The following is a 15,285-nucleotide window of genomic DNA, read 5'->3' as shown; positions in this document are numbered from 1 at the left end:
CTACAAAACTGCAGAAACTTTTTCCTGAGCACCCACGACAGTGTTGGAGGGAATGTGGGGAACCGGGATCTCCCATACATGTCTGGTGCACTTGCCCTAGATTAGTGGACTACTGGCAGAAAGTAGAAAAAATATGTAGGGACCTAGGGCTAACAGCAACTCTGAACCCTGCCCTGGCCATATTGCACCTAGACATAGACAAACTCCCAAAACACAAACAAAACCTTCTGATATACATCCTCATTTCAGCCAAACTACTTATAGCCAGGAACTGGAAAAAGAGCCAACCTCAGAGAATGCAAAGTGTACTGGACTGTGTAAATTACATTAAAAATATGGAAAACTTTGTAGCTAGAGAACGAGGTCAGCTAAACAACTACTGCCTCATATGGGAGCCCTGGGAATCTATGTCGAACCGTCCAATACCTGTGTAGATATCGAGGGAACACTACTGCACCTTTCTCCCCCTCCCCCCATGTCTGCACCCCCCCCCCCCTAGGAACTGAACTGATATCCCCACACCCTTCTTTATTTAAGGATATCCCTTCCCTAAGACTAGTCCATTAAGGGACAAAATAGAATCAGGGATTTGCGCTGCGAACCAACAGATAAAAGGCGGAGAGGGGTCCATGTGTCCCCCAGCCTACCGCTATCAAGAGTCCATGATATAATGCAATCTTCTAAGTTGCCCTATGGGGTTTCCTCTATAGTCTGGTTAGAGATCTTGAAGATCACACTAACGCAGATTGTTAAAGCTAATTCTTCCATGCAATAAAATATACTATATATGTATAAGATGCCTCTGTAAAAACGAGGACTTCCACACAGAGTGAGATGTACGCTTACACTTAGCATTTCTTTGTACGAACTGTTTTCATTCCCTCGGTACATGTATTTGTCGATGTTTACATGCTGTTTTTACCTCACTTGAAAAAGTTTGTATATTTCATTATGTCCTCAATAAAAATTATTAAAAAACAAAAAACAATAGGAGATATATGGATAGTATTAACGAATAGTAGCAAGCCAAACGGCAGCTCTATAAAGTGTACATCTGCTATTCAGTTATACAATGACAGAGATACAATTGCTCTATATTGGATCACTATTGATAGTTATATACTGATACTCAACTCATTTTGTCATTACATTATACTCTGAGATCAAAGCTTATCTCTCCAAGAGCCCCTTTGGTCTAATATACCTGCTACCCCACCACAAATAATCCTGACTATGGATTAACACCCATATCCTAGGTCAGGGTTGTTATACGGACTTTGAATAAACTGTATTGAGCATTGACTAACACGATCCACCCCCCCCCCCTGTGTTTTTAGTTTTGTTTTTTTGTGTGTATATGAACATTTTTAAATAATCCTAATAAAGGTTATATTTTATATGTAGCTCCCCCTCCTCCCTTGTTTCTTCTAATCTGCACCATTAGCCCTTTCAGGAAAGTGAGTGCTATACATGTGTACATCTCCGTCAGTCTCTGACTGATATTTTTGTCAGCTTCTTCTCGTGACCTTCACGTAATGAGGTTTCTAAAGAAACTTGGAAAAAGAAGATAGGGGGCCTCTTGGTGCAGAGTTTAACATCAAACTCCACCACTATTTACACCCAGCGACAGAATACTCACAAACATATTAGCACACTGATGTGCTAAACAGAGCGTGCTGAGATCTCTCAGTATCTCAGCTCACTGACCAGCATCTCCCTGTGTTGTATCGTCTGATTCGGGCCCCAATTTAGTTTTTCTTAGTGCAGCTTGCTCCTACAGCTATGTATAGACTCCAAGCCGTATGATTATAAAACGAATGACAAATTTTAGCTTTCGTATTATGCTACGCTTTTCTCAGCGTATACTCTATTTTCCATAATAGAGGAGTTGGAAGCATTAGATTTCCTGTAAATACTGTTTTATTTACACCATATTGGAGCCTGTGCTCTGGAAATGGACTATTTATTCATATTCCTGAAAAACCATGCATGAAAAAATAATCAAATCAGACTTTTCAGCAGAACATGAATGTTACTTAAAATCTCCAAGTATAGAAAAATATATAGCTGGAAAGTAAAAAAAAACAAAAACAGAATGAAACAAGCAGAATGTCCTAAAAATATATTTCACTTAGCAAGGTTTGTTATATATTTATTTATTCACAAAATTGAAAATATATTTTATTTGTACCATGCAGTGAAAAAGAAAGAACACCCTCTTTGAATTCTATGGTTTTACGTATCAGGACATAATAACAATTATCTGGTCCTTAGCAGGTCTTAAAATTCATGACATATTACAAAATAAGGCCAAAAAGGAGAAGCCATGTGTGAAAAAGAGGGTGCACTTTCTTTTTCACATGACTGTATATGCTATGTTTGCATAATATGGATATGCATTATCTTAGACTATCTGCATTTCAAGTAAGCTTTATATTGTCAGTGCTTCCATAAAAAGGCTTGTGTCTGTAGATGTCACAACTACAAGTGGACTCATTGGGGCCGGTTTAACATTGTGCGCGCGGACATGATGACTACTGCTTCTTATCTTATGTTTCCAGCGAGCTGCATTCGCAGCATAATAAATTGGCCCCAATGTTCCTGTACAAACCTGCTTAAGAAGCCATGGGGCATATTTTGGTCTAGGCTAAGAGGATTTAATGGGGGCCGGACATTTTGAGATGAGGTTCGTTGGCACAATGCCTCCCAATCTTATGCATTTTAAAAGTTATATTTATTGATTGTATTACTTTTTCTTATTCTTGATTTTCTAGCAGGGATACATGGCCACTTTATTTCTCCATGGCCTAAAGCAGTAAGAAATCTATAAGGGGAATATTGTTGGAGGTCAGAGGTTAAGGGCAGCAGATTCCCCAATACCTAGGGCAGCCCAAAAAACAAAATTTGCTACTGAAAGAGCCCATACTTTTCCCAAAATAGTTTAATAAGTGTAATGAGCGTCCAGATTTGCAATATACATAACAGATTGCAAAAATGTTATCATTTGATAAGCCTGGGAGATGTCCCTCTAAGAGAAGCTAACCAAATTGCTGATATTGATATTCAACCCAGCAAGATAGCTATAGTGCATTGACTATTTCTTTTCTCAATCTGCATTAGAAATGTTTTACTTTAAAATAAAAAAAAATCCGTCTTCTGGTTTCAGTTTTAAGCAAGCAAATTTTAAAGGTTTTACTATGACATCTAGTGGTTATTTTAAAGTATTACAATGTCACATTACTATTAAAGAACTTGAGATGAATTCAATTGTAATTGTAATACATTTTTGCATATTCATATATCATAACTATGATAAAAATATATGTATATAAAAAATATTGTTTACATTAATCTTGTTCTTATATAACTATACAGAATTTGGTGTCACTTTACAAATAAATAATAATAATAATAATAATAATTATAATAATAAGTACACACAGAAAATATTATCCTTATGTTACAATATATTCAGCTGTTTGTGATAAGTAATTAAATTTACATGTAGACTAAATTTTCAAAATATGTTGTTTCACTAGTTTTGAGCCTGCATAAAGGTAAATGATGGTATGGTATTAAAGTATGGTCTTCTTAATGTTTTTTTTCAACAGAGTTTTCTCAAGAATAGCCACTTGAATCTGTTTTATAAATGGGTTTTAGAATTTTCTTGAATGACTTCACATCTGTTTAGGAACTTTTTTTTTTAAATTATATTTGTATTATATTTTAATGTAGGTGTCTCTCATTCACATCCAGAACCCTGCAACGCTAGATAAACTGATCTCAAGGCAAAATATTTGCATTTGTAAAATTATGTGAAGGACATCAGAGTAGTTATGAGATATCTTAGATAATCAGAACAGAGAGTTTAGATAGTCAGGCCTTGAGACCAATCACAAACCAAATTCCAATCAAAAAGAAATTATATTTTCGTATAATTTTTAACATGAGAGTTCTAACAGTGATTTTTAATACCACTACCACATTTCCCCACTGTTTCATGACACATCTAGGTAATTCAGTAGTCAAGTCCTACAAAAACAAAGTGTGGGAACTCACCAAGATTTCTACCCCCTCACAATTAATATTCTTTTATACACACACACTGTACAGGTAGCCCTCAGTTTACGCCGGGGTTAGGTTCCAGAAGGAATGGTTGTAAATCGAAACCGTTGTAAATTGAAACCCAGTTTATAATGTAAGTCAATGGAGAGTGAGAGAGTTAGGTTCCAGGACCCTCTCAAAATTGTCATATGTAACACCTAATGCATTATTTTTAAAGCTTTGAAATGAAGACTTTAAATGCTAAACAGCATTAGACACAGAATATATAATTAAACTAAGTTAAATGAACAAAAACATTTGCTAAAACAGCATTATAAACCTAATAAAAAAAATCACCCAACACAGACTTTACCTGCAGTTCTTTCTATGCATTCCAATCTGGACGTATTTATAGACAGGAAGATCTTGTTCCTTTAAAAGCTGCTCGATAGCTCAGGTCTAGCTAGCTACAATGATTAATTTCAGCCTGCTTGTGTGCTTGGCTTGCATATCTTTGCTGCAACACAAGCAGACGGTTCCACCTACTGGCTATTTTAATTAATGCACTGCTTTTCAATAACTGTCACATGACTGGAAAAAAGGTTGTTATTCTGAAGCGGTGCAAATTGAACCGTTGTAAACCGAGGGCCACCTGTATTTATATGTATATAATCTATACACTCTGATTAATGAAAGGAAATTAAAGCTAATGAAGGGCTGAATGGTTGCCTTTGAGCCTGAAGATGGACACCCATGGTTACATTTTTACATGGCAGGGGTGAAATTTTAATTTGTAATTTAGGATTCAACTGATACTGAATACTTAGAAGCCAGACAAACACTAAGAACACATAAAGGGGCATTTGTACAACGATGATGTTAAATAATCCAAAAAGCTAAAGCCTTAGTAACATTTTAGGTGATGTTACTCCCTGGCCCCGCAGGACATCTGATAGCATGATCTTGATAAGGTTTGTGTGTGCACTCGCTATGCAGTAAAAACACTGATAATGTGATGGTCACAAGGTGTCTAAATATCATTTTCTTTTACCCTTAACATGTATATCAAGTAAATGTGAAGAAAGTAACACTGGCAGAGGAAGCAGGAGGCATGAGGGATGACACTGGTAAGGTTGAATCTGCACCAAATACATTATCTTCAACAGGTCATCATTCTGCAGAGAACCTTGTCTGCTGACCATAAATTGATAGACATACTGACACCAACATAGATTAACAGACCGCACATACTATAAGTGTATACAATACAGTAATTGGGCTTATCCAACTTCAAGACGTTTAACAAACACCTTTAGTGGCTATTTTCCTTTGTGTGTACACATGTATTTCCCTTGTGAACCTCATCCCAGCTATCTCTGGAAGAACTAAAAAAATTCAGATTAGAGAGAAAGCTGGAAGGACATGACTCTTCCATGCTTGATGAGCACATTTTTTCTTTTGGTGAAACACTAAACTTTTTAAAAACAACTTCAAAAGAACTAAACTAGACACACATGAATGCTTGTTGTTTAATGTCAAGATCCAGGATGTCCATACTTTGATTTACTTCACATGGTGCATAGCCAGCTTAGCTTCAGTTCCTCACAACCTCATTCCTCCTCATTCTCAAATCCTTTCCAGGCCGGGCTGAGACCTCCCCGGTCTGACAGCAGCTCCAGACTCCTCCTCTGTCACTGAGTCTCACCCACTTAAAGGGACAGTTAACACCAGAATTTTTGTTGTTTTAAAAGATAGATAATCCCTTTATTACCCATTCCCCAGTTTTGCATAACCAACACAGTTATAATAATACACTTTTTACCTTTGTGATTAACTTGTATCTAAGCATCTTCTGACAAGCCCCTGATCACATGACATTTTATTTATTATCTACTGACTTTCATTTTAGCCAATTAGTGCAGTGTCATGCTTACAATGTTATCTATAGGGTTTACCTGAACTAGCTCTCCCCTGCTGTGAAAAGCAAATACAAAGCATGTGATTAGAGGCGGCCTTCAAGGGCTTAGAAATTATCATATGAGCCTTCCTAGGTCTAGCTTTCAAGTAAGAATACCAAAAGAACAAAGAAAAATTGGTGATAAAAGTAAATTGGAAAGTTGTTTAAAATTACATGCCCTCGGCATGCTCTGCTGGAAGCCGGTGGGAGGAGTTCAGGTGTAAGGTCAGAGAGACACCTGCTCTGTATCTCCTAACGAGCTATTGGCAGCGGGAAAGCGTGCTGAACACCCCTGGCCTGGGGCGGCTCAAGCAAGCAAGTTATACTCAGCTATCGGCTCCTCCAAAAGTGCTAAGACATCGCACTTGCGCTTACAGATTGGATACATGGCCTTGAAAATTATGACAAAGTATCAAAAGAAGTAAAGACATACCACAGATCTTACTACTGTCTGATCCTGGGAAACAAAAAAAGCCAAAAAGTTAAGAGCAGCAGAACGATATATAAACGTTACATTCTGTTTGTCTCCTAGTCGGGACTCTAATACCAAGAAACAAGGCAACTATTGAGAGGCTTTCCTGAGCACCGGACGTGGGCGCTCACAGACACAGAGACTGCTGCCGTAGTGGTTCGTGATTTGCCCGGAGCAGACTAACCTAGTGGTTGATCACTGGAATGAGAGCCTGTGTGACCGGGCTAAACTGACCTGTTGGGGATTGTGTCCGGCGGGGTACCTCTGGCTGGTGGTCTGCTCCTTTCCGGCTTCACATAGCCCCTCTTCTGCGGTTGGGCACCTGATACGGCGGAGTGATACTCCCTCTGGACCTTCTGAGACGGCTCACCGCAAGACGCGGCTCCTGTGGATCACCTGACCGGGACATCTGATTCCTGAAGGTGCGGCGCTGATCTGCTCTGTGGGAGCACTACCCGAGAAGCGGCACATTTGGTGTTTGCCTGCCCGTGTTTCAAGAGGAGGGCTGGAATACCATCTGCAGCACTTGTTTTTCCTTCAACTCCTTTATCTTTCCCCACCGATGTTGCGTTGAGAGGTAAAGAACCAAGAACCCTGTTTAAAGAAGCCCCCTAGAGAACTTTAACCGCTGGAGACACATTATACCCTAAAGGACCAGGGTCAGGTACTATATTATTATACCCCAGAGCTATTCTTTTACAATATACAAATGCTTTTTGCTAGCTTTGGCCTGGGGGATCACTGATCACTTCTTAAATCACACACCAATACAAAGTGACTGGAGAACTGAACGTTGTAACATATCTAATACTACTAGCTGCTGAAAACTGACACAATTGTATACATAGATAGGGCTGCTGCCAAACTGCTTAATTAGAACATGCAACAGAATGGCGTAATCTATCAGTGACTCTGATTATACACCCTTTTTAGTTTAGACTGCTTTTTTTTTTTTTCTCTTTTTGCCTAAATAAGATTTTTGTCTGCATATGGGCCCATTTGCACGTCTGTGTATATGAGTTAGGGTATATGTGGGCACTTCTGGGTCCTATATTATTAGGTCTAAACCTACAATGTAATTCTATTCTTCAAAATAGTCACTTTTTACCTGTGTATGACCACCATCTGTTGAATTGAAAATAGTATTGCTCAAGATAGCACTGCTTAAAAGCATAACGGTATATACTCTAAAAATTACTCTACTTTTTCCCCTGAGATATTTAAAGTACCTAAGATAAGTAAAATATTCTAGGGTGGATACAACCCTAGGCGAAGGGGAAATAAAGCAGAGAGCAGGAGAAAAGGGATAAGAAAAATTATTTTTGCAAGCCTGAAACTAATTAAAAAATTGCCACTGATAACAGAGAAATCACAGCACAAAATGTATTTAATTTATCACTCCCCTCACACTCACCCCCCTCACTGAGTTTTTATTTTTTGTTTCCACACAATCACTATTGCATGGATACATTTTTCACCACACATACTAAAACACCTCCCTCCACTATGGCTGGGAGGCAGAGAGAAAAAAGAAATAATAAAACCACACCAGAAATCACAACAGACACCTCTCCCGCTAGCACAAATATGTCACAGATAAGAGAGACTATAGACTTGCAAACTTTAGTTATACAGATTTCTGAAGCCCTTTCACCTAAATTTGACACCCTTAAAGCCGAAATAAAACAAGACATACACGCATTGGTAACTGAAGTTCGCCAGTTCTCAAACAGATTAGGAGAAGCTGAACAAAGAATTTCTGACTTAGAAGATAATGTGATAGCCCACAATAGCAAGTTAGACACTATAAACTCTAATCTTACAAAATTTCAGCTAAAATTGGAAGATATTGAGAATCGGGCTAGACGAAATAATTTCAGAATCATTGGTATCCCTGAAGAAAAGCAATATGAGGATCTTGACAAATTTGTAACAATAACACTGCCACACTTATTGCAAATTCCTCAATCACACCCAAGGATAGTTATAGAGAGAGTGCATAGATTAGGAAGACAAATGGCAGAGAGCAGAAATCCCAGACCTAGACCAGTCATAGCCAAAGCCCTTAACTATCAGGATAAACTTTTATTACTGCAGTACTTCAAAAAAAAATCAACCCATATTTCTGGATGGAGCTAAAATTATGCTTTTCCAGGATTTCTCTGCAGAAACATCTGCTAAAAGAAGGGACCTGGCCCCGCTATGCACCAAGCTAATAAATCAAGGTCACCGAGCCACTATTATTTATCCAGCAAAGTTGAAAATAATAATTAATAACAGTACACATTTTTTTGAGTCAGCTAGAGAAGCAGAAACATTTATATCAAAACAACTTCCCTCAGAATAAGCTAAGATTTCAATCTAGTAGAGAGGAACTGGCATTTATCTACAGCTGGATATTATCAATATAGATGGCTATGAGATGTATAATATTCACACACGGCTTAGATCATAGCTCCTACATTTTTCAATGGTTTTTGTTATATGTTGGGGTGTCTTGTCATGTCTTGTTTTTTTTTTTTTTTTTTTTTGTTACCCTATTCTTTTCCTCTCTTTTATACAATGTTTGAATGATTGATATATTAAACGGTTTTAAATTGACCTCTTGGAATATTGGGGGTATCACATCACCTATCAAACGCAAAACAATAATAGCACAGTTAAGAAAAATTCGGACAGACATCACATTTTTGCAGGAAACTCACCTTAAAATGCAAGAGGTTCTTAAACTTAAGTGCTCTTGGGTGAATGAAGTACTTGCGTCGCCCAGTACCCAAAGGAAGGGAGGGGTAGCGATTCTACTCGGTAAAAAGATAAAATACCAGGTTCTCCATACTAACTCAGATCCAGAAGGGAGGTTCATAATGGTGAAAATTAAAATTGACCAAATACTCTACACATTATGTAACATATATGCTCCAAATGTATTTAGTTTCCCCTTTTGGGAAAAGCTTCAAGCAAATTTATTGTCTTATACAGAAGGCTTTTTGATATTAGGCGGGGACTTCAACATGGCACCGCAATTTCCCCTAGATAGGTTAAGGCATAAGAATTCCTCTCTCAGAACCAAAAGGGATAATTTAGAAGCCAAAATGTTTCTCAAACTTTTTCAGAATCTCCGTCTTAGAGATATATGGAGGTCACATAATCCAGAGTCTAGGGACTTTACTTGCCTCTCTAAGGCGCACAAGTCACTGTCAAGAATTGACTTGATTCTTATAGATGAGAGATTATGCAAAGTAAAATTAGATGTTAAAATTTTACCTATCTGAATATCGGATCATGCTCCAATCCTCTTAGAGTTCTTTCCGAGCAATCCTACTTCAAGATATTCCAGATTTGTTTTTCCCACTTATCTTGCTTCGGATCTTAAATTTAAAAACTGGCTAAACACTAAGTTCCAGGAATACTATTCCTTTAACAAAGAATACATTTATCGTCCCATAATTTTTTGGGAAGCCGCTAAGGCGGTTTTGAGAGGAGAAATTTTAGCTTATTCTATAAACAGGACAAAAAAATTTAAGCTTAGAGAAAGAGAAATTATAAGATCTGTTTCTAATTCTTATAACTCCTACCTATTAGACAAAACACCTAGAAATTGGGCAAAATATACCCAAGCGTTAAAGGAAAGAGACTCTTTTCTTTTACTTAAGGCTACACAGAAAGATCTGAAATTCCAAGCCAAACTATACAGGCATGGGAGCAAATCAGGAAAACTGCTAGCAAAATTAGTAAAAAGAGATAAGTGCTCATCAGTGATAGATTCATTACAGGGAGAAGATAAGACAATAACATCTTCAGAAGTTATAATTAATTCCTTTGTTGAATATTATCAGGACATATACTCTTTGAAAACCTCAAATTTACAGGTACGGGAATCTTTTTGGGATAAAATCACACATAATTTGGTATCGGCAGATCTAGTTGAAGTGCTCAATCTTCCCATAACTGAGCCAGAGATTTCAAAAGCAATTCTTGATCTCTCTTTAAACAAAGCCTCGGGCCCCGACGGTTTGCCTAACGAATTTTATAAAATACTTGCCAAATCAATATCACCTCATTTACTTTCTTTATATAATGAGATTTATATAAAATGCATTATTCCCCCACCCAGTTTTTCTGCTTCATTTACAACCTTAATTCTTAAACAAGGGAAAGAGCCCGATAGAAAGGAATCATACAGGCCGATAGCATTATTAAATACCGATTATAAAATTTTGTCCTCCATTATAGCAGATAGGCTCCAACTACTTCTCCCCAGTATCATACATAAAGATCAGGCAGGGTTTATGTCTAAACGAAATTCGTCAGCAAAGATCAGGGAACTTTTTTTAACTATAGATTATTTTAACAAGAAAGGGGAGAGGGAGGGGGAGAGAGGCGCCCCGGGCACTGCAATCATTGCAATCGACACGGAGAAAGCATTTGATTCTGTTCATTTTGATCATTTGTTACACTCTCTCCATCAATTTGGTTTACAAGGTAATTTTTTCAATTTTATTGATAATCTATATAAAACAGCTTCTACTCGAATATTAGTTAATGGTTTAACTTCTTCAAATATTTTTCTTAAGAGGGGTACTCGTCAGGGGTGTCCTCTCTCCCCCCTCCTTTTCAATATCTCAATTGAGCCCTTTGCCTTATACATCAGACAACATCTTGATGGTATTAGGATTTGTGAGAAAGAGATGAAATTAGCTCTATATGCTGATGACATCTTAATTTATACATCTAAAACATCCATTAACGTCCCTAAACTTATATTAATCATAGAACAATTTGGGGCTTTTTCTGGTTATAGAGTAAACATGTCGAAATCCGAATTATTATGGATTAACCAATCCAAGGACTCTATGGGTAATATTCCATTTAAAATAGTGACCAACTCCTTTAGATACCATGGTATCATGATCTCTTCCAATCCAGATACGTGGTATAATCTTAACATACCTCCGGTATTGAATAAAATTAAAGAAAATCTGAAAAACTGGCAGAACCTTCCTTTATCATTGTCAGGTCGTATTGCCCTATATAAAATGGTTTGCCTTCCGAAGATATTATACATTTTACAAAACACTCCTCTGGTTCTTAAAGGTAAAGATGTTTTATTATTTAACGTTGTACTTAGAAAATTTATTTGGCAGAATAAAAAGCCCAGAATTTCGCTAACTAAATTGTCCCTTCCTAGAGAGTATGCGGGGCTAGCCTTGCCAGATATTAAACTTTATAATCTTGCCTTTTTGACCCGCTTGATCTTGGACTGGATGTCAGAAAGAGACTATGTTACTAACAACGAATTGGAAAAAAATATTCTATACCCACTTACCCCTTTAGCTCTACTTCATTGCACTAGAAGCACTCTACCGAAAGAGGTGAAAAAAATGAAAACAATGTTCAATCCTTTATTAGCCTGGTGGAGAGTGTGTAATATCCTCAATATCGAACAAGGAGTATCTAATCATATGCCAATAGTAGGTAACCCTCAATTTCAAGCGGGTCTTAATTTGTCCCCTTTCCAGAGATGGGAGGCACTAGGTCTGGGGAAAATGTATCAATTATTGGATTTTGAAAGGAAATGTATAAAAACTTTTGGTACTCTGAGAGAGGAGTTCAAATTATCCCATAAAGAGTTCTTCGCCTACCTACAAGTAAGACACTTTGCCCTAAACTTAGTCGATAAATTTGGTTGGACTTGGTCACTGGGAAATATAGAGAAATGGCTAATCTTAGCTAAAAATAGCCTAACATCAGTTTCCCCCATATATCGAGACCTAAACTCCTCAAAAGGCAACTCCAGGTTGGAAAAATTACTTGATAATTGGGCGGTGGTTTTATCGCAGAACCTGGGGGATATTGAATTAATTCAATATTCACTATCTGAAGTCTCAAGAATTACTCTCTCCTCATCTTGGAGAGAATCCCATATAAGATTATTACTTATGACTTATTTTACTCCTGAAAAAGCCGTGCGCTGCAAGAACACTGAATTTAACTTATGCCCCAGATGTTCCTTACCATCGGCCAATCTTCTGCATATGCTTTGGATTTGTCCAAAAATTCAACAGTTTTGGCTGAAGGTACAATATTGGCTTAATACATTAGGAATCCCCCCTTTGACCCTCTTGCCAGTACACATTATTTTCCTATGGAAAGAACCGGAAGATCGACTAGTAAATACTAAAATAGTTAACTCAGCTATTTTAGCAGCAAGATACCTAATCTTAAAAAAATGGAAAAATAGGTCAGCCCCCAGTATCCAAGAGGTCAAAAACTGCCTTAAAAAACAATGTATCTTGGAACAAATAGACACCAATCTGGAAGAAGAAAAGGAGATTATTTTGTTTTTCAGAAAGTGGTCTGTTTTCATTAGATCTTTTCCCTTAAACGAAATTGACAGTTTAATATATCCATTCAGAAATACTGAACTGGCTTTGCTTGGTCTTTGGTAATAATTTTTTTTTTTTTTTTGTTTAGTGTGTCCTGTTGAGTGTTGTAATGATTATGTCGAATCGTAATTGTCTTTTGTTAAGGGGGGGGGATATAGAAAACGGAAAAATGTATTTCAACAATTAATGATGAAGTTCGAGGAGTATCGGATTGAAGCCATATGTTAAGATCAACAGAGGTTGAAAGCTCTTAATTTTTATAGAAGGGGTTTATTCTTTTTTTATTGTTTTTCCTTTGTTTCTTGGTTTTTCTTTTTTTGGGGCACATCAAGATATGAAATGTATACCATTGCTGGGTTTCTAATTATTTGCTTTGCCCTTTTTTTATGTTGTTTCCTCTGAAATTGTATGAAATCTTATAAGTCTGTTGAAATACAATAATAAAGAATAAAGAAAAGAAAAAATTACATGCCCTCTTTGAAACATGAAAGTTTTTTTTGGACTTTACTGTCCCTTTAAGGTGCAATAGTCATATTTCTACTGAGGGGAGCTAAATAACCCCAGAGCAAGCCACACAGAAATGTAAGCACCATGTGTTCCCCACAGTGCGGGGTGATCACACAACAGGACCGCTGACAGGCTTGCATTTAGTGTATTGTAGGAAGTGTTACTGCCTATTATTAGAGGATCTCACTATCCTTCTAACCAAACTGTGCTCCAGCTCCTCCCACCAGCAGCAGCAGTGTTTAATGAAGTGTTTCTGTTCTCTGTCCAGGGCAGAACTCAGTTCCTCCTGCAAAAATAGTGCAGGAACTCCGTTTCCAGGCATTCCTGTTGGACTGGACCTCTGAGGTTATTGCACTACTTGGCTTGGCTATCATTCTAATGTATGCACAATTCACGTAGCTGAAAGTTCTCTTAACATTTTCCACCAACAAATATCCCTGTTTCAACCCACAAATTGAAAGCTATCGAGATTGTGTCAAATTATACAAAACATTAATTACCCTAATTAAATATAGATTTGGTTGTAAGGTATTATACACCGAAAACAGAGTAATCTGATTTGCTTTGGCTGCAGTATTACATTGTGAAAGTAATGAAACAAGAGTTATTTGCATTCATGTTACCCACTGCACTTTTATCTTACTATTTAAAACCCAATCGCCTAGATTACGAGTTTTGCGTTAAGGTAAAAAAGCAGCGTTAACAGGTCCTAACGCTGCTTTTTTATGCCCGCTGCTATTACGAGTCTTGCAGGTATAGGTGTACCGCACACTTTTTTGGCCTTACCGCAAACCTACTTAGGTAAAGTTCATAAAGCCTTTTTTTTATGGGACATCCATAGCGCTGCTATTACGAGTTTGTCCTGGGATGCCAAAAAGTGAGTGGTACAGCCTCTACCGACAAGATTCCTAACACCTTTTAAAGTCAGTAGTTATGAGTTTTACACTACAACGCTGTAGCATAAAACTCATAACTAAAGTGCTAAAAAGTACACTAACACCCATAAACTACCTATTAACCCCTAAACCAAGGCCCTCCCGCATCGCAAACACTTTAATAAAATTTGTAACCCCTAATCTGCCGCTCCGGGCATCGCCGCCACTATAATAAACATATTAACCCCTAAACCGCCACACTCCCGCCTCGCAAACACTAGTTAAATATTATTAACCCCTAATCTGCCGCCCCTAACATCGCCGTCACCTACATTATACTTATTAACCCCTAATCTGCTGCCCCCAACATCGCTGACACGTACATTATATTTATTAACCCCTAATCTCCCTCCCCCAATGTCACCCCAACCTACCTACATTTATTAACCCCTTAAGGACCAGCGACGTACCCTGTATGTCGTTGGCCTTTTTTTGGGACTTGATTGTTTTATAACGCGGTCTTGTCACCAGCGTTGAGACTACTCTATTCCACAAAGCCTGCTGGAGGGAGTGCATTAATAGCGTGTTCTTGCTAGACTTGTGCTATTATGTCCTGAAAAAAACCTTAACGACCAGTAACATACAGGGTACATTGTGGTCATTAAGGGGTTAACCCCTGATCTGCCACCCACAATGTCGCCGCCACTATTCTAAATTTATTAACCCCTAAACCTAAGTCTAACCCTAACCCTAACACCCCCTAACTTAAATATAATTTAAATAAATATAAATAAAATTCCTATCATTAACTAAATTATTCCTATTTAAAACTAAATACTTACCTGTAAAATAAACCCTAAGCTAGCTGCAATATAACTAATAGTTACATTGTATCTAGCTTAGGGTTTATTTTTATTTTACAGGCAAGTTTGTATTTTTTTAACTAGGTAGAATAGTTACTAAATAGTTATTAACTATTTAATAACTACCTAGCTAAAATAAATACAAATTTACCTGTAAAATAAAACCTAACCTAAGTTACAC

Source organism: Bombina bombina, chromosome 6 (genome assembly GCF_027579735.1).
Source record: "Bombina bombina isolate aBomBom1 chromosome 6, aBomBom1.pri, whole genome shotgun sequence".
NCBI classification, from domain to species: Eukaryota; Metazoa; Chordata; class Amphibia; order Anura; family Bombinatoridae; genus Bombina; species Bombina bombina.
Note: the sequence above shows the minus strand (reverse complement) of the source record.